The following is a 25,363-nucleotide window of genomic DNA, read 5'->3' as shown; positions in this document are numbered from 1 at the left end:
AGGATCTTAGCCCATTTCCAAACACTGCAGTCCTTATTTAAACAACATTGCTAATGACTCACTTGCTTAAAATAAAAGTGTTGTTTTCTGGGGTGGCGGGGGGGGGGGGCCTGAAAGAAGACTCTATTATAAACCAATCACTTTCTTGCTACTGAAGATGGTTTTCAAAGTGTGTACAGCATTTTTACTTGTGTTGCCATGGATTATAACAGCAGCTGTTAAATAATGAAATATCTCCCTTTCTCAATGCTCAAATTCCTGCACTGGATTAAAAGTGTGCAAACCCCATGCATTTATCACTAAGGCACTGACAAAAATAAAAATATAGGATTTCTATGTATGGAAGATTCTTTGTGGAGTAACATTACAGTATACTGCTGTGGAGCACAAAGAAATGATTGATACATGCTACTGAAAAGTGACCATGGAAGAAACCTTTTTGAGCAATTTGTTAATTGCACATATGTATTAAAACATTCATTCCTACTTAAAACCTCCAGAAAGTTAAGAATAATCTCTATTTTTAAAAGCCTCATCCCTTTCTTGATAAGCATTTCTTTAAAAGAAAAAAGAAAAAACCCTGAACTGCTAAATGTCCATAGTGCATGCCACTGCACAAAAAAGCATTTCAGAACATAAGCGATCTTTGTTAAGAATGTAATACAATAAGACACTGGCATTCATTCAGAGGGCAGCTGCCTCAAATTTATTCAGCTGGAACTGCATTGTACTCAAGACACCACTAGATGGCACCTATTCACAATTTATAATCCAAACTGCAACTTTCCGTTTGCATGGTGTGTGGTCTGAAGTTCCCTAGGAGTATAACTGAATGTCAAGATAGCAATAGAAAGGAACCTGCCCCATTCCCTGCAGTTTTTGTTAATATCTTAGAAGCAAGCCATTCCTTTAGAATTCAAAAGACACATGTATATTGTGGCTACTAATTTTAAAGTGGCTTTTCCTAATTTATTTTTTCCTTTCAATTCTTCACGATCTGGGCAAGTTCACACAATCCAAACTCTTCAGAACTTCCTCAAAGAGGGATTTTCAAGCAAACTTTGAGAAGAGAGAAAAATACAAACCTCAGTCATTCCTGCTACATTTCAAATTAGTAAAACGGCACTCTCATTCTCCATCAACATTTTAGAAAAATACAGTGCCAGTTATTCTTTACATTCCTAAACGGTATTTAATGAGTATTACTGTAGGAAACAAAAGATCAACTTCAAAAATCCAAAAGCAACACAGGCGACACTGTTGAAGCATACTAACTATTGGCCAGGGCTTTCAATATTCATTTTCCTTGAGTAAGACATAGAAGGAAACAAAACAAAACAAAATTGGCGGGGGGGGGGACACTCTACACGAGAGGCTCTTTCATTGAATGAAGTGCTGCTGTCCATGAAAACATTTGGAAGTCTGACTACCTGTTTGCAGGGGCGGGGGGGGGGGAGGGGCAGGGCAGGGCAGGAGGAGAGAGAAAAAGAAGAGAAGTAGCTATTCATTCATAGACAATTGTGGCAACACTGTTCAGTCTTGTTTTAACCCCAATAGATCATCCATTCCTTTTTAAAAAGAAGCAGCAGCACTGAAGAAGTGTCTTTTGTTTTAACCCTATATAATATTTCCATTCCTTCCCCCCGCCCCTCTTCTGTACCCATAAACTATTTTGGCCCATACTCCATTGTCTACAAGTATCCCAAGGGAACTCTCTCAAAGGCTGAATCATTTCCATCACTGCATTATCCCCCTTGGAGCTTTGCCCATCTTTTGTTTTGATTTCTTAGCAACACATACCCAACAGCACTCTGATATAACTTTCTTGTATTAAAGGGTAATGTATTCTACTACAGGAACGCACCTTAAAAATTTAGAAAATTGCAAAAGTGATTCCTTTGCATAGGTCTATAAGGAACATAGGAAGCTGCCATATACTGAGTCAGACCATTGGTCTGTCTAGCTCAGTATTGTCTTCACAGACAGGCAGCGGCTTCTCCAAGGTTGCAGGCAGGAATCTCTCTCAGCCCTATCTTGAAGAAGCCAGGGAGGGAACTTGGAACCTTCTGCTCTTCCCAGAGCGGCTCCATCCCCTCAGGGCAATCCCTTACAGTGCTCACACTTCTAGTCTCCCTTTCATATGCAACCAGGGTGGACCCTGCTTAGCTAAGGGGACAAGTCATGCTTGCTACCACAAGACCAGCTCTCCCCCTAGCCACCCTCTGAACAAGGGCTATAAAGCAAACCCCTAGCCATACAACAATTTAGCAAGTTAGATACTGAGGAAATGTGTGGTGAGTTTGATGACTAAAAATACTTATGGAAATATGTAAGTATAATTCCTACTCATTCTTTGTCATTTACTCAGTTAACATAGAGTGAATACTTGTTTGGTACAGAAATGGGGATTGTGGGAGTATGTTCAATAAATTGTAGTTCAACAATAACCGGAGGGCCAAGTCTGATTTAAGAACTACTTAATTCCCGCTTTAAGAACTACTAATTCCTTTGAGATGTTATCTTAAAAATGGTGAGCTCTCAGCTGTAGAGTTGGAAGAGTAACTCTTGCCAGCTAGGCATTCCTATGGTTCAGTGGGAGTGTTCCAATTTACATCACCTCTTTCATTAGCATAACTCTACAGCAGCACAGGATTGCTATCTGTGGCATATCTTCGGGATCTATTGGCAAGGAACTTTCACCCAAACCTATACTGTTCCAACTAACAGTGCTGCAATTCAGCATAAATTTAGCATTTAGGATCGCACCCTTAGTGCAGGCCCGCACAACTTCTGCCCTTCAGCTGTTGCTGGACTACAGTTCCCATAATCCCTGCATATTGGCCACTATGGCTGGGGATGAAGTGGGTTGTAGTCCAACAACAGTTGAAGAGCTGGAGCTGTGCAGCCCTGCCCTAGTATATTGGCAAGCGCATATCTTTCCAGGTATGAAGACTGGGCCGGAGAGCCCGGGGTGCTGTGAGCAGCTGCCCCCTGTGGTGAGTTGTCAGAACTGTAACCTGAGACCATCACAGGAGTAAATGACTCTCGGGCCCTGAAATGGGCCTGCCCACCCAGGCTGCCCACCCTCTGAACAAGGGCTATAAAGCAATAGAGCAATGAAATCTCCTGGACTCTTTGACTCCTGACTTGACTCCTGGTTTCAGTCCTGACTCCTGGCTTTCTTCTGGTCTGACTGTGGCCTGGGTTCCTTTCTCCTGGCACCAGTGCTAGCTTCCAGCTTGCCTTCTAGTCCTGACTTCTGATTCTTGACTCCTGCAGTTGCTGCTCATGGCCCAGCCTTGATACTAGGCAAGTTTGATAATAATCACGTCGCCTAAACTACTTCGATTTCCTGTTGTTTTCCATGCCTCTCCTGTATGAGAGCTGTCGATAGTTTACAGCATACTGAGAAGAGTATAACATTGTGCTCCAAACTCAGACTATGATGTTAAATACATGGTGATGTAGCAATATTACTGTCTTAGACGTGGAGTTTATTCCATTATGTGCCAGGATCAGCATGATTACAATGTGATTTGAACAAGGCTGACTATAAGGGGCTTCCTGTTTGCCTTGGATCTTGGCCTGAGCAACCAGGTCCGTGACTCCTGGCTCACACTGTTTTTGCCATGCGGATGGAAAAAACATTAGGCCTGACGCTAATTTTATGAGCATGGCATGGTGGCCACCAACACACACACACACACACACACACACACACACACACACACACACACACACAGAGCAAACCTGCTTTTGTTTGCCTTCTTGGAAATAAAGAAAGCACATTATAGAATTGTATCTACAGTAAGAAGACAAAACTTCATTTTAGAATGGAAGGGTTGACAAAGTTATGGCGCATAAGACATAAGGCACAAATGTTGCATACAATTAGGACAAAACACAAGCTGGGATATGAGCAAATCTCCATTGGAAATTTCATCTGGGTCAAAGGATCAGAACAGAAGTTGTGTTATGCTAATACAAGATATCTGGTTAAGAAAAGGTTGGATATTGAGTAGCAGATAAAAAGGGATAATTGAGCGGATCCGCTGTAAAATGGTTAAAGGCTACCATTAATGGCATAATTGCAAGACAATGTTCATTAACAAGGAAGTTTGTGTCTAAAGTTAAGATTATTCAGAAACAAAAGATTGCTAAGTATTAATTTGGATTCCAGCAATCAAGGGCTTAACAGCAAACAACAAGCTGATTTTAGAGTACCAGATAGTAGAAGTCTGAACATTAATGTTAACAAGCATCTCGCATAAAGTTAGGCTTCAAACTAAATCTAACAAGCTGGTTAAAAATAACACCATGACATAACTATGCAGATTACTCTCTGAGTAACCATGTTACTGATTTTTAGACAAAATGTATGGAGTAGTAATCTTGGAGATCTCTCTCTCTCTCTCTCTCTCTCTCTCTCACACACACACACACACACACGTTCTGTAGAAGAAATAAGGATCAACATACACAACTCTTCAGGAAATGGCAAATTATTTATGTTATGAATTTGTACTAAATTTCTTCTGATAAGTATTTAGATGTATATTAAGAAAGAAGACAGAAACAGGATCCCCATTGCCTTCATCACTTATATGGCTGTAATTACAGATTAAGGGGATTGATTTGTAAGACAAAACACAAAAAAGGGTGTTTTCAGTAAGACCAAAGCTTCTTCTCATAACCTAGGGCTACCCATGAATAATCAGTTATTACTGTTTGGAAACACATATTTGGAGTCTCTGGAGAATCTGAACATTTTCTAGAGCTAAGTGATGCTGCAAGTTTGTGTAGACCAGGCCTGCTCAACTTAGGCCCTCCAGCTGTTTTTGAACTACAGCTCCCATAATACCCAGCAACAGTGGCCAATAACCAGGAATTATGGGAAATGTAGGCCCACATCTGCAGGAGGGCCAAAGTTGAGCAGCCCTGGTGTAGACTGTGTATTAAGAACAACCTCTAGAATAACCAACTCACCTTCAATTGAAAAAGATCCTTTTAGAATACATACATTGAGGCAGAGAACCACCAAACAATTTTGTATTCTAACACAGGGCTTGACAAATCCCAGGTGCCAGGAAGCCATACTATGGTGCCTAGACTAGGATTTTCAGAGGTAGAGTTATTTAATAAAATCTGTATTTGTCCCAGGCAGCCCTATTTCTGTTTTAAGTATGTTACTTGTAAAGAAGATAAAAAGAACCCCATTTACCATCCCCACATAATGAGGATGGTATCCCATCAATAAGTCTAGTAAATTTATCAAAGGTCCACTGTATGGCCCCTAGATCGAAAGAAAAGCTGTCTTGGTCTGTTCTAATACTAAATTCTATTCTGAGGTTTGTCACATCATTTTCCAATGATCTGAAATTAGCAAGATAACTTAAGAGTTCCAGCTTGTAAAGTCTCAAAGCATGGAATGTGGCAGAGGGATTGTTGTGGAAGGCCTAGTAGAAATTATAAATGCATCTTTGATGGAAGGTAGGATGCTTCATTGTCTTAAGGAGGCAAATATTAGACCGCTTCTGAAGAAGCCTACCTTAGATCCCTCAGAGTTGAGTAACTACAGGTCAGTCTCCAACCTTCCGTGGCTGGGCAAAGTAATTGAGAGGGTGGTGGCCTCCCAACTCCAGACAGTCTTGGAAGGAACTGATTAGCATGACCCATTTCAAACTGGATTTTGGGCTGGATATGGGGTGGAGACTGCCTTGGTCTGCCTGATGGATGATCTCCAATTGGGAATGGACAAGAAGAAGTGTGATTTTGTTGGTCCTTTTGGACCTCTCAGCAGCTTTCAATACTATCAACCATAGTATCCTTCTGGAGCGGGGGGGCGGGGTTGGGGGTAGGAGGCACTGATTTGCAGTGGTTCCACTCCTACCTCTCAGGCAGGTTCCAGATGGTGTCCCTTGGAGACTGTTGTTCAAAATCTCAACTTTTGTATGGTGTCTCTCAGGGCTCCGTATTGTCTCTGATGTTGTTTAACATCTACATGAAACTGCTGGGAGAGATCATCAGGAGATTTGGTGCAGGGTGCTATCAGTATGCTGATGACACCCAAATCTATTTCTCCATGTCAACCTCATTAGGAGAAGGCATAACCTCCCTAAATGCCTGCCTGGAGGCAGTAATGGGCTGGATGAGGGATAACAAACTAAGACCAAATCCAGATAAGACGAATATATTCATTGTGCGGGGTCGGAACTCAAAAGACAATTTTGATCTGCCTGTTTTGGATGGGGTCACACCTCCCCAGAAGGAACAGGTATGCAGTCTGAGGGTGCTTCTGGATCCAAGCCTTTCCCTGGTCTCCCAGGTTGAGGCAGTGGTCAAAAGTGCCTTCTATCAGCTTTGGCTGATATGCCAGCTGCATCCGTTTCTTGAGATGAACGACCTCAAAACAGTGGTACATCTGCAGGTAACCTCCAACTGGATTACTGCAATGAGCTCTATGTGGGGCTGCCCTTGTATGTGATCCAGAAACTACAGTTGGTCCAGAATGCGGCAGGCAGGTTGTTCTCTGGGTCATCTCAGAGAGACCATATTACTCCTGCATTGAAGGAACTACACTGGCTGCCGATATGTTTCCGGGCAAAATACAAGGTGTTGGTTATAACCTATAAAGCCCTGGGCCCTGGGTATTTAAGAGAATGTCTTCTTCGTCATAAACCCCACCACCCACTGAGATCATCAGGAGAGGTCTGTCTGCATTTGCCACCGGCTCATCTTGTGGCCACTCAGGGACGGGCCTTCTCTGCTGCTGCCCCGAGGCTTTGGAATGCCCTCCCTAGTGAAATAAGAGTCTCCACATCTCTGACAGCTTTTAAAAGGTCTTTAAAGGTGCATCTCTTCACCCAGTCTTCGAATTAATATTGTTTTAATGGATTTAATGTTGTTTTAAAGTATTGTTTTAAAAAAATTTAATTGTTGTGTTTTAAATTTCTTCTTTGTATTTTTAATGTTTTACTTTCTGTTTTTATTTTGTTGTAAACCACCCAGAGACGTGAGTTTTGGGTGGTATAAAAATATGTCAAATAAATAAATAATGAAAAACTTGTGGTTTCCACCATGCAGCAGGTGCAGATGGGAACAAACACGGGAAAAAGGAAGTGGTCAATTTGCTGTGAGACAGGAAGCGTCCTCCTTCCCCTTCTTACCGTGGAAGATTCTTCCCCGCTGTGCTATTGGCCGGAACAGCCACTAATCAAGGCTATTCTAGCTTCTCATTACTTGGGGGCACCTTGAAGCTTCGCCAACCCAGTAAGACCAAAAAGTGGAAGACATACCCATGAGCACATGTGTATGTATATATTTTTAAATATATCCAAGCCACAAAAGAAAGCAGAGCAGGAAGCTGCTGCCTCAGCAATTAGATCTCCCAAGAGAGCAGCCCGCCCCCCATCCCACAGTTTGGATATTTAAAGACACAATATCTCCTTCACCCACCCATCCCCAGCTACTACACTCCCTATTGTTAGCTGGGGACACACATAGTGCCACAGATCCTGGTGTCCCTCTGGCACCTCTTTACTTCTTGTCGCCAATTTCACCTCAACCCTTTGCAAGTCTCCCTCCCTTGATGGGAACTCATCCCTTTTGGCATGAAACAGTAGATGCAGACAGGTACTAAAATGCTGTTAATTCGTGCTGTTTTGTCTATTCCTTTCTCTTTTACCCACCCCTCCCACTTCTGCTTTTCACATACCAATGACTGCCAGCTGCTAGAATATTTTCACTCTCTCACTCCTCTTCCCTCCTATTTACTCCCTTGAAGCTACACAAATGCAAGCGTATCAAGGTTTCCAAATACCACCATTTTCACTGTGCTTCTGCTTTATCGGTAAGATTTTTTTTTCAAAAGCCTCGTCTCCAAGTGTTGTTCTGGGGTATTCTAAAGTTGTAATTTTCCTGTGTGTGTTGTCTGTTGTCTGTTTGTTATTCACATTTCCACATTAAGTTTTGAGCTAAATCCACCCCCCACCCCCACCCAGGCATAGATCCACACATGTGTAGTCAGTGTATACATACACGTGCAAGTGTACTTCTTTTATACATTCTGGTAACAGAATTTAACAGCCTTAATCTACTATCACTGCTAACAGAATGTGTTAATTTCTGTTAGGGCAATTTACTCTAGTTCCTCTAAATTAAACTTAAGAACATTATGTGACCAAGGTAGAGCAAGAGGAAGCAAAGTTATGTCTACTCATAATTATCACAGAGATAATGGGATGGTGCTCTGACAATCATCACTTGCCTTCAAGTAATTGTATTAGCAAGTTGTGGGCTGTGAAGTTCCTTTCTTTTCCCATGCTGTGTCAGAATGGGACTGCCAGCTAAGTAGAGAGTCTTTTTCAGATCTCGGCCCTTCAGAATACTGAAACAATGGTACCTATCAAGAGCCAATCAAAGAAAAAACTTTCTCCTACATAAAGAGGTTGAGTACTTTGAAAGAAAGCATTTTCAGCTGAAAAGCAACATGGAGTACTGTCTGCATGTTTACAAAGTTTATTCCAAAGATTTTTTTGATACTAGCAGAGGGAAGTGCTTAAACCTGTACTCAAGCCTCTCCTTAATAATTAAAAAAAAGGAATACTTCCGTGCATAACATGTGGATGTGGTATGAAGACAAAAATAGGGCAGTGTGGTTCTTGTGATCTTTTTGCATTTTAACAAAGTCAAGTTTTGTGAAACGGCTATCACAAAAAATATTCAACCCAACTGCTTCGGTATTTTGCCAGAAGTGTGATATTTCTATTGTAGTTGTATCTTATTTCCAAGAATTACCAGTGAAACACATCTGCAGGGGAAAGGCCATTTGAATTTGCCTCTGTGATACAGCATTGGCTATCACTTTGCGTTGTAATGTGAAGCTTTGCCAGTTGGAACTTGGAAGGGTGCCTGAATGGAGGAGGAACTGGCCATCTCTTTATCCCCTGATGTCTACACATGCGTAGAAGTATAACTAGGGTCACTAACCCAGGGCACAGCCATGTGAAAGGTTCAGGCACTATGGGACTGGCCTGGTACCCAGCATGCACACAAACACACTCACTGACACACACAAAAGAAGACAGTTCTTAAAGCTTGTTCTCTGAGCATGAAGTCACCTCTACGGCACACATGAATCAGGATTTCATGAAATGAAGCCTGCACTTGTTGAGCTGGGTTTGCTTAAGTTTTGAACAGAGCTGGGTATATGGGAGTGTCGCTGCAGATAATAAGAACTGCTACTTATTATAACACCTATCATACTTTACTAACAATTATTAAGAACTGTATATATCCTCTGTTTTAATCAAGCAAAACATTCTTTTTTTCACCTTCAGTGTCAAAAAATGTGGCTAAAGTTGCTCAAGTTGAGTTCATGGCTATACTTGCTGCTAAATAAAGGTGTTACGGCAGCTGTTGCAATGTTAGGAACCATTTGATACCATTGACCATTATATCCTTTTGTATAAGCTGGCCACGTTGGGTGTGTGAAGCACTGCTTGCGGGTGCAATCCTCAGGTATATCCAGGGGTTTCATTCTCTGCAATTACCATGGATTTGGAAACCGCGAATACTGTGTCTATGGGAATGTGGGGGTCAGGTTCCCGGAGGTAAATAAGAGTGCCAAAACCAGATTAAATTGCCCTAAAATTGTGGGGGAAAGTGAGCTACTATGCTTAGTCTGTCCCCAGCTGTCCAGCAATGCCCCTCAAACACTGCAATTTGCAGATGTTTTTGGCAAAAAATCATGGTTTTTCCTTTTTTAAAAAAGAAACAGAAATGAGACAGAAAATGGCTCCCGTGCACAAAATGATGGACGGAAATTACCTCAGAGGTCATTCCACCCACCCATGCCCACAGATACAGGGAAATTAACCCCTTTTGGCTTTTTATTTCTGCGTATACTGCGGTCAGGTGCCAATTACCCAGCTGCAGAAACCATGAATGTCAGGGCCACGATTAACTAGGTTCTCCTGTATATGCACCGGCTGACATCCAGATTAACACTACTCTAGTGCACACATATTGCACTAGTGCAAGAATATTGCATTAACTAGTTCCACTAAGTCAGGAGGTTGGATCCGAGACTAGTGTTGCACCAGGACAACCTCTGGTACACCTCCTGCTGTGACACCTTTTCCTCCATTCATATATGTTGCAGGGAATGAAGGAAAGCTACCCCCTAAACTTGTATATGCAGACCAAAACTGCCAGAGAGTGTGTGCAGCTCTGAGCACCTGCTCAGCTATGCAACCTTCTTGCATGTGTATTGGTTGCACTAGAGCAGCAGTAGTCTGGATATCAGCCACTAAACATTTTTAGTCATCCTTCACTCATGGTAAGAACTACCTCCCAAGAACATTACCTGGTTTCCCTATTTTTCACTTACATCTATAAGGACTGGTGATTCACTCATTTCATTTCAAAATGCAAAGAGATATTCCTGCCTTCCAGCCAATCTGTCCTTTGGGCAGGGTGGAACTTCCGAAGTTGATGCTTAAATTCAGATTAAGCACTAACATATAACATTCATAACTAACATACAAATGCCTCCCTGGAGGCAGTGATGGGCTTGATGAGGGATAACACAGTGAGACTGAATCCAGATAAGATGGAGGTTCTTATTGCGCGGGGTCGGAACTCAGGAGATGATTTTGATCTGCCAGTTCTGGATGGGGTCACACTTCCCCAGAAGGAAAAGGTATGCAGTCTGGGGGTGCTTCTGTATCCTAACCTCTCCCTGGTTTCCTAGGTTGAGGTGGTGGCCAGCGGTGATTTCTATCCACTTTGACTGATAACACCTGTTGCAACTGTTTCTTGAGAGAAACAACCTCAGAACAGTCATATATTTGCTGGTAACCTCCAGACTAGTCTACTGCAATGTACTCTTTGTGGGGCTGCCTTTGTATGTAATCCAGAACCTGCAGTTGGTACAGAATGTGGCAGCCAGGTTGGTCTCTGGGTCATCTTGGAAAGACCATATTACTCCTGTATTGAAAGAACTACACTGGCTGCTGATAAATTTCCAGGCAAAATACAAAGTGCTGGTTACAACCTATAAAGCCCTAAACAACTTAGGCCCTGGGTATTTAAGAGAATGTCTTAAAGACCCCACCACCCATTGAGTTCATCAGGAGAGCTTAGTCTGCAGTTGCCACTGGTTCATCAGGTGGCTACTCAGGGATGGGGCCTTCTCCACTGCTGCCCTGAAGTTTTGGAATGTGCTCCCTGCTGAAATAAGAGCCTGAAATAAGATCTCTGACAAGTTTTTAAAAGGCAGTTAAGACACATTTGTTCACCTAAACTTTTAATTAGATTTACAGTTTTTAATTTTAACATTGTTTTAAATTTTAAATTATTTTAATTTTAAATTCTGTTTTAATTTGTATTGTTTTGTTATAAACTACTCAAAGATGTAAGTTGTGGGTGGTAGACAAATGTGTTAAATTTTTAAAAAATCAAAAGCATAAACATGATATTTCTCTTCTCCGCCCCAACCCCAAGGACAGGTATTTTTTATCTGCAGGGATAGAAAATCACATCACACAAAAAATACCAAGAGCAAAATTGATCTCCTTTATTGCTGAAGCAGAAGCAAAAAGTACCTGCTACAAGAAAGACTGAAAATTAAAGTGGGAGAGAAGAAGCCTTAACAAAAAGTCTTACTTATCTTGTACAATCAAGGGAAGTAATACAGGACAAGTTACACTTTTTAAAAAGTGGGGAGCAGGGAAGAAACAAAAAACATTTGCTTAGGGAAAATGCCTTATCATAAAGAAAGATGCAGAACAAAATCATGATAGCCATATTTTCTGTGATTTGCATCTGGATGTTACTCTCAAGAAGCACTGGAACTACCGCCACAGAAGATATCTGAAGGCCATGACGACCTCTGCAGTACATGGCACACTATTAATCCTATGTCTATGATTCATGCCACCCACAGAACAAATTTAAAACATCAAAAGAAGTTTACAAGTAGTTTCGGGGGGTTTCCGGCAATGTCTCCTTCAGAAGCTAGTTCTCCTTCCACCTCATGACACTTTTAGATATATAATAAATTAAACCTTTATTTTCAACTGATGCCATGCACAGAAGTACAGCAATGGCTTTTCGCAATGCTGCAGCAAAATCACCCAGTTCTTCACCAAGTGGCATCCAAGGCAGTGGTGGAAGACCAGTGGACCTACTGGCTGGAATTGCCAATAGCAATTTATAAAGAGCCTCAAATACAGCTCAAATATTACAACACCATGCATGTGCATTGTGAAATCAGCTTGCAATGACCAATATAGGCAGTGTTAAGCAGTGCTGGCATTTTGAAAAAGCTACAATTATCCCCTGCCAACAGAGCAAAGAGGCACTTTTTAAAAGTGGTGGTTCTCTTTATTTAGCAGGGGGAGAGCAACTGGCCCTTTTCAGCACAGCATCCCACTAGTGGCTGTTAATGGTGTCTATCTTATACAGGTGGACCTCGTTATCCGTGGATTCCATATCCGGGGATTCGTGTATCCACAGTCGGGAAAAAGACACCCAACCCTGGCATATGCGGGGGCGGGGGGGGCATGCCAACCTGGCATATTTGCGGGTTGGAGGTTGCTGGCCACCATTTTCTTTGACGGAGCCACAAAATGGCTCCCATCTTTGTTAAAAAATAGAAAAGGAAAAAAACCCCAACCATTTTCAGCTGATTTGAGGCCACAGCATGACTCAGGGGAGCAGTAGAGCAAGGTAAGAAGCTCCACCCTGTGAAACACAGCCAATTTTCGGGCCGACTGGGAACCTAACTCCCCAAATCACATTGGCCTTAATAACTCTATATTTGCAGTTTCCGTATCAACAGCTGCAGCCCGGAATGTAACCCCTGCAAATATTAAGGTCCACCTGTATTTATTTTTTAGACTGTGGGGGACAGGGAGTCATCTTTCTTTCTTTCTTTCTTATTTATTTATTTATATCTATGTAAACTGGTTTGGGAACTTTTGTTGAAAAGAAGTATATAAATATCAATCATATTCGTATTATGCTAGAACCATAGTTTAATATTACCTTTTAAGTATGGTAAGAAAACTAAACTACTGTTTATCGCTGTATCAAATTTCAACACCAAACTATACCTACTGCACAAAGCTGATGAAAATAATGGTTTTCTTTTTCTAACTCTACCTTGCCAACTGAGCAATGTTTTGCACCCTTGTTAAGTGGTGGCTCTCTTAACATTTAGTAAGGGTAGAGACTCTCTCTGTTCAGTGCAGAACAGTGTGTCCTGCAGAAGCTGCTGGTGAAAGAGAGGTTCCAAATGCTTTTTTAAAACCTCTTTAAAACCTAATGCAATGCACCTTGATAACCAGGCCAGACTTTAATGCTTGTAGGGTCCTAAGGAAGTCATGAATGATGCAATGCACAGAGGTTGGGTAACCATACCTATGCCAGGTAACAAGCCTATTAATATTTAAATTGAGAGTCCCATAGGGAAAGGCAGACTAGACGGAGCCCATAAACATACACCTTGTAAATGACATATAGGATATGCATACGTTTGCAACATAAATATCAGTTAGGGCACACTGCTTTGCAAGCTGGGTCTGCCCAAATGGAGTTTTGTGCTTTTAAAATTGAAGCCAATTATGTCCAGTTAGCTAAACCCTACCAATCATGGACAATATCTTCTCGATTTCCCTCAATATTACCTTACAGCAAAACCTGAACTAAAACCCCAAAGACCAACCCTGTGTAAAAGGAGGGAAGGCTCTCTAGAAGTTACTGCATCTCTTCAGCTCTGTTTATTCTGAAGAATAAAAGGTCAGCTAAATCTAAACCTGGTGTTTCATTCTCATTTCTTTAAAACTTGACTATTCGTGAGTTGCAGAGCTTGAGTGAAAGTATTCTATAGCATAAGGTACTCGTTATATACCTGCACCTTGCAATTGTGCACCAGAAAAGGGCCAATGATTAAGTAGGCTCAGTATTTTCAATTATAGCAGATTATTCAGGAAGTGAAACCTTGGGGGTGGGGGAGAACCAGGCGATGTGACTTATTATGAATATAAATTATTCTTGGTTAACTTGTTCAGCCAGTTACCTTTTTATTCTCTGGGCAATAACTGATAATGTAACTTAGGAAATGATAAGCATCAAGGGCAATGCCAGTTAGAAACTGTTCAACTGCTAGCAATCATCTTTAGCTGTTTAAATGCATTTAAAATTCACAGCCATATTGAGCACTGACAGAAAGCACATACACTGCAGTAGTGTTACAAATTCAGAGGCACCGTGGGTTATGATATTAGAACAATCTCTCGGGGAAATCAGACTCCTGGAAGTTTTGCTGAACAAAATATGTGTTTGAATTGAGATGGATTGCCTAATACTGCTTGCAACAGCTAAACTGCACAGGAATGTTTAGGCAAGCCTTTTGGTAAGTTCTGAAGAGGAGATACTGGAAGCTGCTGCAAGACTACAGAAACGCTCGCAAAGCATATCAGAAATACAATGCTCAGTATTTCTGTTGTGGAACACCCTGTATGCTGCGTTTATAGATTTTAAAGCAGCTTTCGATTCTATTTCCAGAGATAGACTTTGGACGAAGTTAAAAGAAATCATCAATAGGTCCACGTTTACTTTTATTAATCTACTATCTTCATCAGAACACCCACCTCAGAGCGCAGTGTAGTAGCAAAGGGCATCTCTCGGCGGAGATACCTACTTATAGAGGAGTACGACAAGGTTGTATTCTTGCCTCGGTTCTATTTAATTTTTATATAAATTCAAGAGTTTCTCATCTGAATGACCTTGCTCTTCATCCCCCTAAACTTGCGAATAGCCATGTTTCGTTACTGCTTTATGCTGATGAAATTGTCCTGTTCTCTCAAACCAAGATAGGGTTAAGCTGTGCCTTAACTTCCCTGAGCGTCTATACTGTGAAGGAGGCCTTGGAGCTAAACTATACCAAGACTAAGGTGATGGTTTTTGAAAAACACCCCAACCCCCCCCCCAAAAACACCCCCCAAATAGTCCATAAATGGACATAATATTGAGCAGGTCAAGGTTTTCAAGTATTTAGGGATTATATTTCATTCCAGCGGATCCCAGAAAGCTCATCTTAGCTTTGTTTCTCACAGTGCCCAACAGACGGCAAATGTGATTAAATCTTTTTACTTCTCGAGAGGTGCTCTTTTTGTCCCAGCAGCTGTCAAATTATTGAAGGCTAAAATACACCCTCAAGTTCTTTATGGTGTGCAAACTGGGCCTTTTGATAATTTTACAATATTAGAAGCAGTTCAAATTAAATTCTTAAGGGCCATCCTTCAAGCCCCCAGACGCACAGCTAACGTGGCTCTTCGTAGAGAGGTTGGGGTTACCACCTTGAAAATGAAAATCTGGTTTTGTATAATCAAATTCTGGCTGCATTTGGTTTTCTTCCCAGTCGGCTTAGCACCTTTAGTATTAATTGACAGCTTTACATCTAAATGGGAAATAGCTCTGAAAATGAAATTGCATCAACTGGGCAAGTCCCAAGAAAACCTTATAGGGAGGGGTTTAGATCAGGTGATATGTTTTGTTAGGCAACAACTACTGGACATAGATCTGCAGGAGGAGTGTGCTCGACTACCAAGTGGAATCTATATAGGCTCTCAAAACTTCAGCCACAAACTGGCGGAATATTTAGATCTTATGTTTTTCCTAAGTTTAGAAGAGCATTGACCCTTGCTCATTTGAATGCCCTTCCCTCTGCACTCCTAGACAGGAAATATAAACAAGCTCCATACGCATTGTGTCGTTGCCCTTGTAGCTCAGGGGATATAGAGTCAGTTGTTCATGTTATTCTGTATTGTCAATTTTATAGGGATGCTCATATTAAGTTTATTGCTCCTCTCTTAAAGAATCATCCTGGCCATACGGATCACTTTTACTTGGATTTTTTGCTGTTAAATTTTTAATCTGTTACTTCTATACATGTGTCCAAGTTTTGTTTTGTTGCATCCAAACTTCATAGAGCTTGTATTAGCAATCTGAATATTTTGTAAACCATAAATGTATTATTTTAAATGTTAAGCTGGTCTAAGGACTGTAATAAATGTACTTACTTACTTTACTTACTTACTCTGTTGTGGAACATGAAGGAAGTGCAATGGGAAGCAAATCCCATGGCTAAACCCCCATATATCAGTGCTGCTGCTAATTTCTTGTGCAGCTCTCTTCCAGAATTACAGAGACCTGATCAAATCTTGCTTTCTCCCTTCTAAAAGTAGATTACCACTTTACTTGGTGGCTTTCCACAATCACCCAAAAGCAAAAGGAAGTTACACAGAACAGGAGGTTCCACGGTGCACACACTATCTGGTGTGTCACCCTAACCCATCGCGCTCTGTTAAGACTTCTATCCAAGGTTCTACCAAGAATTTCCACACAACCTGACATCTAGATTTGGAATTGGGCAGAGAATCTCAGTAGAATCTTGGGCAGAAGTCAGTAACTGGACACAATGGCAGATTTGGAGAACACGCTTGTCGGGGATGCATGAGCCGTGGGAACCTCCTGTTCCCTCCTACTTACTTTGTATTTACATGCATATTTTATACTGAGATGATGTTTTGATCAAGAACTTGATTGCAAACTAAGAGTTTTTTCATAATTGATATGTTTGGCTTAAAAAAAAATTCAACACATGTTAAAACAGAGTTTCACTGAAATTCAGATCATCTGAATTCCAAATAGACTTACAAACATCAGCAGGTTGACACAGATAGAGCTTAAACAAAAATAAAACTGGAAGTTGACAAAAATAATTGCACAATGTGTGTAACTAATTATGGAACGACAAAGTCCTTTTGGCCACATTAAAATCTCTCCAATATTAATTATGTTATCTTGACTAATAAGTAGGAGGACAGAAAGATAAGCATGTTCCTTTTATTTTTGCTTGTGGTAGATATAAAGATGAAGCATTTTGATGACATCCTGAAAATCTGGAATAAAACTTATAGTTACCAAGCTAAAAATATCTTATGAGCAGATTATGCTATCAATTAGAAAATTATTTTTGTAGATTAGTTTTGCTGCCTTGCCTTCAGGCAAAGAAAATATATTAAATATCAGTTGCCTTCTCTCTCTCTCTCTCTCTCTCTCTCTCTCTCAGAAAAGAAAACATTGTGTTGCACTTAAAATAAGAATTGACACCCTTTTAGTATTACTTCAATTAAAAGACAGCCATTTATTGATAATATATTTCAGCTCTTTTTAAAAATCATCCGAAACATAAGTCCTATATAGGAAAGGCAGTTGAAAATTTCAGGAACTATTACAAGCACACAAATGTTAAGTATGTAAAAATGTTACCTTTCTCAAGTTTTATTTTTCTTATACTTCAAGGTAAACATACAGCAAATACCTGACAAAGCAGGCATTCATTTTTCATACATTATTTACATATGTACATAAATGCAAACAGGGATCATATTTCTCTAGGTAACTAATGACATTAACAGACTATTTCAACAATGTTTCTAAGACTAGAGTAACCATTTATTTATTTAATTTTTACATTTATATCCCACCCATCCTTGAAGAAGCACAGAATGGTGTATAGGAGGAGCTCAGTATATTCACAGGTGTTCCGTCTAGGATTATACTGTGGATACAGAAACCATGACTATCAAGGGTTCTCAGTTAATTTGAAAAAAAAAAAAAGCCAATTTTTTGGCCAAATTTGGGGGGGGGGGAGGTGCAGGGGGAAAGCTCCTTACCATGCTTTGCTGCTATCCCTGCATTGTGCTGTGTCCCTGGAATGCCCCCAAATCAGCCAAAAATCACCTTTTTTGTTTTAAAATTGGAGCCATTTTGTGGCTCTGAGAAACAAAATGGTGGTTAGAAATGACCTCCACGGTCATATCCAGCCACCTCTCACCCACAGATACACGAGGTTAACGTGCCCCCCCCCATGTATGCCAAGGTCGAGTGCCTTTTACCTGACCATGGATACATGAATCCATGGATGATGAATCCATGGTTAATGAGGTTTCCCTGTATATCATTATCATATCTTCACAACAACCCTGTAAGGTAGGTTAGGCTGAGAAATCAGTGAGGAGACATAATTGAGGTCCAGAGTCACCCAATGAGTTTCATGGCTGAATGGGGATTCAAACTCAGGTCTCTACGGTTCTCTAACCACTCTAACCACTACACCATGCTGGTTATGTGTGCATCAAGGCCTTTTGTCATATGCCTACAAAGTCTGGCATGCATGCCTATTTATGGCCATCTCTCCAATATTTAATGTACAGATGGAATATTTGCATACCTTAGCATGGGCATTAGTATAAAAGATTTGCTAGTGGCCAACTAACTATACACACAATCAACCAGTGTAAATCTTCATATTGCTTCAACAGGTATTCACAAATGTATTTCAGTTGCAAACATATCTTGCAAATGCTGGAACAGTCCTCTCAGTCAGCTGCTGACATCTAGACCAATGCTGCACTTGAGCAAGCATGTTGTACTATTCCAAGGATACATATAAGGTGATATATAATGCTGATTCATATAATGAATGGCCTTAAATATATGATGTTATATATGCTTGTAACCTCCAGGCTTGTCTACTGTAATGCACTCTATGTAGGGCTGCCTATGTACATAGTCCGGAAACTACAATGGGTACAGAATGTGGCAGCCAGATTGGTCTCTGGGACAACACAAAGGGACCACATAACACCAGTTTTGAAAGAACTGCACTGGATGCCAATATGTTTCCAGGTGGAATACAAAGTGCTGGTTATTACCTATAAGCCCTTAATGGCTTGGGCCCAGGCTATTTAAGAGAGCCCTCCTTTGCTGCCTGTTATGATCTTCTGGAGAGGTCCGGTTATGGTTGCCACCAGCTCGTTTGGTGGCGACCCAGGACAGGGCTTTCTCTGTGGGAATATGCTTTGTAATATGCTCCCTGCTGAAATAAGAGCATCTCCTTCTTTGTTTGTTTTCAGGAAGACACTAAAGACTCTTCCCAGGCTTTTAATTAGAATTAATTTTAATAATTCTAAAAACTTGTTTTAATAACTATTTTATTCTTTTATTTTCATTGTGTCATGTATTTCAATCCGTGATTTTTAAATATTTTAAATTTTGTGCACCGCCTAGAGATGTACATATCAGGCCGCATAAAAATATGATAAATAAATAAATATTTGCACTAGTCGTTCCGCTAAGCCAGGAGCTTGCATTCCAGACTAGTGCTGCACTGTAGGGATGTGCACGGAACCACGGAGGCACGGTCCGGCACTGGGGGGAGTGTGGCTTTAAGGGGGGGTAGTACTTACCCCTCCCGCCACTCTTCCCCCTCGGACACTCAACAAAGTCAGCAAAGTCAAGCACCGGAGGGGGCAGAGTGGTGGGAGGGGTAAGTACTACCCCCCCCCCCGCCCTTAGAGCCACACTCCCTCCCCCCGCCAGACCGGCTAAAGTCCGAACCGTTCCGGAGACCTCTTGCATGGCCCCGGACCGGTTCGGGCACACTCCTACTGCACTGGCACAACAGGGTGCACTTGCACAATAGATTTCACAAACCTGGATATGTGCCAGAGAAGGTAGTTGCTAGTGCAGCATCATGGAGTACCACAACTTTGCACAATTTTTCTCGCCGCACTAGCCTAACGCCATGTCAGATTCCACAATCCTTGTTGCTCAAGCACAACACTTGCACAAGCAGACCGAGAGCTGAAGGGATAGCACAACTCTGTTAGTTGTAAAGGTAAAGTGTGCCATCAAGTCAATTTCAACTCCTGGCGCCCACAGAGCCCTGTGGTTGTCTTTGGTAGAATACAGGAGGGGTTTACCATTGCCTCCTCCCATGCAGTATGAGACGATGCCTTTCAGCATCTTCCTAAATTGCTGCTGCCCGATATAGTGCCAGCGGGGATTCGAACCGGCAACCTTCTGCGTGTTAGTCAAGCATTTCCCCACTGCGCCACTTAAGGTGGCTTCTGTATGTTGTACTAGCACAGTATTAGTCTGGATGTCAGCAATTGTTTTTCTCCAGTGTTCAAAGCCAGCTGAGTGACTGAGTGACTTCGGAAGTGGGGCGGGCAGTAAACAGTTTCACATGTCTTGTTGCTTACAGGCCTACAAACACGGCTTCTGGTTTCCAAACATGTGGAATACAACCCAGGGGCGTAACTATAATAGGGCAAGGGGAAACAGTTGTCTGGGGGCCCACTGCCTTGGGGGGGCCCCCAGAGGCAAGTCACATGACTGACTCCCCCAGCCACGCACCCGCCCGGGCTTCCTTCAGGTGTATTCATCCTCCGAAATTGATGTGTTAAGACCTGGAGCTACCAGAACAGCATGTCTTTCTCTAGTACCATGAAATGACTTGCATCATCCACAATTTACAAAACCTTTAAAAAAATAATTTAGGATGATGTTCTATTGTGGCACATACTATCTATCTATCTATACACATACACACACTTTTTGTTACCACTATTCAGCTTCATTTAAGATTTCTTTAGTTCATGAGCTGAGCTTCAGTGAGGGCCCATTTTAAAATCTGGTCTCTGGGCCCACTCCAGCCTACGCCCCTGATACAACCCCACTGGGTTCAGCAAAACTGGCAAAAGAGATGTAACATGCGTAACCCCTGCAGGATCAGTTAACGGGGTCTGGCAGGAGTTAAGAAACAGAGTTGGAAACAAAATGCTGTAGGGAGATATAAGAGAAGAGAAGATTCTGAGGGGAGAAGGGAATAAGGAGTAAGTAGTGGGGTAGGGAGTAAAGTAGCCATGAAGGGTGGTAAATGGTGGAGAGGAAAAATATAGTAGGAGGGTTTGGGAGTTTGGTGGGATTACTCTATGAAGATGAATTTGGGCTGTGGGATAACCTAAGATTGGCAAAGGGTGATTTCATAAAGCTTGGGAAATGCTGCTTTAGCCCTTCTTAATAAATAAATAAAGCTAGAGCAATAATATTGCATATTGTTGTCTTATAATTATGTCTCTCTCTCTCTTTTTTTTAGGGGAATACTACGGCAATACAATAGGAAAAAGCATACAGCTGATACAATAGGCCAAACAAAGGTGTCTCAAAAATCTTAAATGTATATGTGGCCAAGTGACAGCATTCATTAAAAGCAGATGGAATGTCTGGGTGCTAATGGCAGCTGGTTGTCAGAAAGCAGCAGATAAATTCAAGCCTTCATTCTGGATTAAGCTGCATAGATGTGACAGTTGCTATTTTCCCCAATCAGGTAAGAGGTCTGAACTTAAAATAGCAGAAAATCTAGCAGACACTAACGCTTTTCATTTTTACAGTGAGGTGTGTTTCAGCTTTAGCAGAATTCCAGAAACAATGAAGGGCAGGTTAACTCCTTAAACAAAATATCTTGGTAAAATTGTTCCCCCTTGAAGGGAAGAGCAGAAATATTCAGAAATTCAGAATATACAAATGTTTAAGCTCTTCTACATTGTGCATTTATTAAGCAGGGGGGGGATATAGTTAAGTTTCAGTGAACATTTTGAATGTATTATATTTTGTGAGTGTGTATTTCCTTTTTCTATGTAAAGTGCTGAGGACTTTTTTTGTTGGAATGTATTATATAAGTGTGTGTGTGTGTGTGTGTGTGTGTGTGTGTGTGTGTGTGTGTGTTTTCTCATCCAAGTTTCTGTAGAAACTATTTTTCCTCATTAATTATGTTTTTAAACGGCCTTCATGAAAGCAAGTACTGCCATTCTTTGTTATGTTATTCTCTTTTTATTTCTGGTACAAAAGTACAAAAAGTTACTTTATAAAACATCAGCCTAGTTCCACATATGCAAAATACCTAGGAACTTTAGGTGTACCTTAACAGGAAAATAAATACATGCCAGTTTTCCCCCTGGCAGTCATCCCATAATCAATTCAACAGTAATTGGTTGTGATGCTGCAAACTAAGGATTACAACTTCAGGTGGGGGAATAAACTGAAGGAACAGATGGTTGCTAAGAAACAAAAGGCTCCTACTATCCTAATAGAAAACAGCAAGTTTAATACAAGCATATACGAGAACACCAGAATTATCCATGACGGCATTGCTCTTTGTTGGAGCATTCCACATTGTTATGCCACTTCATTCTTTGAAATCAAGCCACCTGAATAGGAAGAATGCTCACAGACAGCTTATCACAGGAAGGATATGGCAGGTGGAAGGAGGGGTTTCAAGTCAGCAGATTCCCATTATTCTCTTTCCCACTGTGAGGTGACCTTTAACAGACTCCTTGTAGTAGATTCTGGGCTTGTGAGTGGCTCACCACTAACTCCATTCACTTATGGGTGTGTGTGTTGGGCAGGCGGTGGCGGGGAGACTGCCAACTTTTTTTTCTTTTTTGCAGGAACAAAACAGTTGGGAACTGGATTAAGTAGGCACAGTCACATGTAATGGTCAGCCACTGGTCCAGTGTGCCCGCAGTACCCCCCTCCATACACATTCATACTTTTGGGAGGGGGGTCTCTCTACAGTCAGCAAGACTGCAGACAGGTGGGGAGCTGGCTATGAAGGCTTCCTTCTTTTATGAAGGACAGCCCGTACAGCCAATAGGAGCCGGAGCGAGGGAGAAGCTTCCTCCCTTAACTCTGGTTTTAGATTGATTAAACTGCATGCCAGCGTACATATGTAATACTGGCAGAGGCAAAATGGAGGCCCAGCATAGGAAAACAAGAGAGTACTGAAGGTGACAAAGAGTAGCTTGGGGAGGGAAACCACTGGTCCTTTTTTGAGGGGGGGGGAAGACTCCAAAAAAAGAATTGCCGGTCCTTTTTTTGAGGACTCCAATTCCTGGTTCAGATATTCAGGTTCGGAATCCAGAATCAAAGGGACCTCTGCTCTCCCATTACATATGAATGCGGCCATAATCGCTATGTTCACACAACTGGTGACTCACTGTGGAATCATTTATTGCCATAGGTAGGATGTGTATTACTGTCACTGTGGGAAGGAGAGTTGAGAGAAGTTACACAATCTTCCGAGATCAGGAGGAAAAAGAAATATTTAGTTTTAAAAGGGTGTATGTATGCGCACATGCGTGTGTGTAAAAAGAACTGTAAGCTGTCTTACATTGCATCAATCTATTGATCCACCTAGCTCAGGACAGTCTACTTTGATTGGCAGAACCTCTCAAAGCTCTTATTCAAGCTCCTTTTTCACTAGACATGCTGAGGACTGAACCTGGGACCTTCTGCACTCAAGGTAGGTACTTTATGAATGAAGAGGTACTGTTGTTACTAAGAATAATTATATATCACCTTACACACACACACACACACACACACACACACACACACACACACACACACACAGAAGTTCAATGCAGTATGCATAACAAACGGAATGAGAAGATGGCTTCCTATTCCGAGGGCCCACAATCATAAAAGAGATACAAAGGATACTGGCCAACAGCAAATGGGAGAGACACCATGCGGGGATGAGAACAATTGCTTTCCCCGTCATAAATATAAGAAAACCTACACTTCAAGGTATTTCTTTGCCCATTTAAGCAGGGTTAATATACTTTCTAAAGGGCAGCTTCAAATTTGTACGTGGAGAAAATGTTGAAAATAAATTGAGAAAAGAGCATTCATGCTCCTGGCAGGCACATTGTCTGAACCCGTACAAGTACAGTTCCTGAGATTCTCAGCCCAATGTTCTCCTGACTTCCACACACCTTCGGTCACCAGGTTTGGAAGTCAGGATGAGAATATCAGGCAAATAACCATAATTGGGTGGGTTCAGACTTCACAACTGCTGGGAGCATGCACTCCCAGTACCCAACATATCCTCACTTGTTCAGCACTTACAGACTTGCCAGAGGTCATGTGAAGCAACCCAAAGTATAGTGAAAGTTGGTTGTTACTGATCCACTTTAGTAAACTGTATTTAAAACAATTATATCCATTCTGAAGCATCTAACCTTCATACAGTTCAGATGTTTTGAGGGGGCTCCACATGCTTAATGAATGAGTGTTGGGTAGGGCCCACATTCTGTCCTGTAACACAACTACAATGTGGTGGGCAGAATCTTCTATCCTATACAAATTCACTGACACACAGCACTCTCTTTCTCAAACATCTGAAAGGGGCTTCTGTGTGATCAAACCACTACCAACACACTTAAAATGCATGTCTATCTTCACCCTACCATGGATCTATGAGGGTTTCCTATGAGAAGAAATAGCTCATTTCTTCCTATGAGAAGAAATCACTCTATTTCTTCTATGAGAAGAAATAGAGTGAGTTGGTGACACTCACCCTAGTGAGTGTTAATGGGCTTGCTAGCAATCAACCAATTGGTCACTGATTAAACAAACTGAAGCTCATCACTTTGGCTAGCACAGTCAAGAAAACATCCATCATCTCATCTCTCTACTCTCTGGACACAATCTCCCAACAAATACTGATGTGCTGCCATTGTCAGAAAGTCATACAAACAGATCTGCACCAGAGCTATCATTCCACCACAGAGCTATACTAGAACTTAAAAGTAGTTACTTGTGCAATACAGTACTAAAAGAAAAAAAAATCTTCCTTAAAAGGTTTTAAGTAAGAAACTTTAGTCTAGCTGGATATAGGTCAAGTTGTTCATGGTGACAGACAGTTCAAATTGAGAGATTTCCCCACTAACTCCAACAATAAATCTAATTTGTCCTTATGTATTGTATATTCCAGTTCTTTGACTGATTGTTAGGGGAATGATATGTCTTTATATTTACATGTTACAAAGGAATTTCTCAGCATTGTTTTCTTCCATATTATCCAAAACCCTAGTGCTATGCTGACCTTCTAGACTAGAGTTTCTAGACAGAATTAATAATGAGAGAATTTAACAAACTATTCACTCATTTCAAGATAAAGTGCATGGAAGAAACTCCATAACAACACTTCTCTCTCTTTTTAAAATCAGCTTTCACTAAACACACCATTGACATATCCACAATAGCACTCCATTTCCTTTTCTACTTTTGGAAGACTCGGAAGCAAACACTGAAAGCTGGATTTTGACCAAAGAAATACTTAGTAGAAGTATTTTGTGCATGGAATCAATCTCACTGAATATTATACTCTGGAATGAGTCTAACAGACTGAACATTCCAACGTCCTGAAAGGCATCTTCAGTGGGATTTTTAAAAGGTACATTTTGTAACTGAGCTTACCAAGAGAGATAAAAAATACTTGTAATGTCTTTAATGATGTATAAATATATTAAAATACAGTATTCCCATAAATGTTTTGTTTTATCAGTGCATCTCAGATGGCAAAAGGGGACAAATTAGACTTCACACCAAATAATTACTATATCAAATCTCAAATTTTGCAGTTATATATCTCTATCTT

General features: G+C 41.1%; 1 protein-coding gene and 1 long non-coding RNA gene across 14 annotated transcripts in view; one reads left to right on the top strand and one right to left on the bottom strand.

Annotated features, from left to right (window-relative positions):
- ZNF516 (zinc finger protein 516) overlaps positions 1-25,363 on the bottom strand; it is a 164,425-nt gene that overhangs the window by 45,088 nt on the left and 93,974 nt on the right. The gene's annotated exons all lie outside the window — the stretch shown is intronic.
- LOC128323467 (uncharacterized) lies at positions 20,461-25,242 on the top strand. The gene is made up of 4 exons (XR_008306279.1): positions 20,461-20,753; positions 21,017-21,247; positions 23,117-23,221; positions 24,933-25,242. It is a non-coding gene; the product is annotated as an uncharacterized LOC128323467 (long non-coding RNA).

This window comes from Hemicordylus capensis, chromosome 4, assembly GCF_027244095.1.
Source record: "Hemicordylus capensis ecotype Gifberg chromosome 4, rHemCap1.1.pri, whole genome shotgun sequence".
NCBI classification, from domain to species: Eukaryota; Metazoa; Chordata; class Lepidosauria; order Squamata; family Cordylidae; genus Hemicordylus; species Hemicordylus capensis.
The sequence above is the reverse complement of the archived record's forward strand: the minus strand, read 5'-3'. Positions and strand labels throughout refer to the sequence as shown.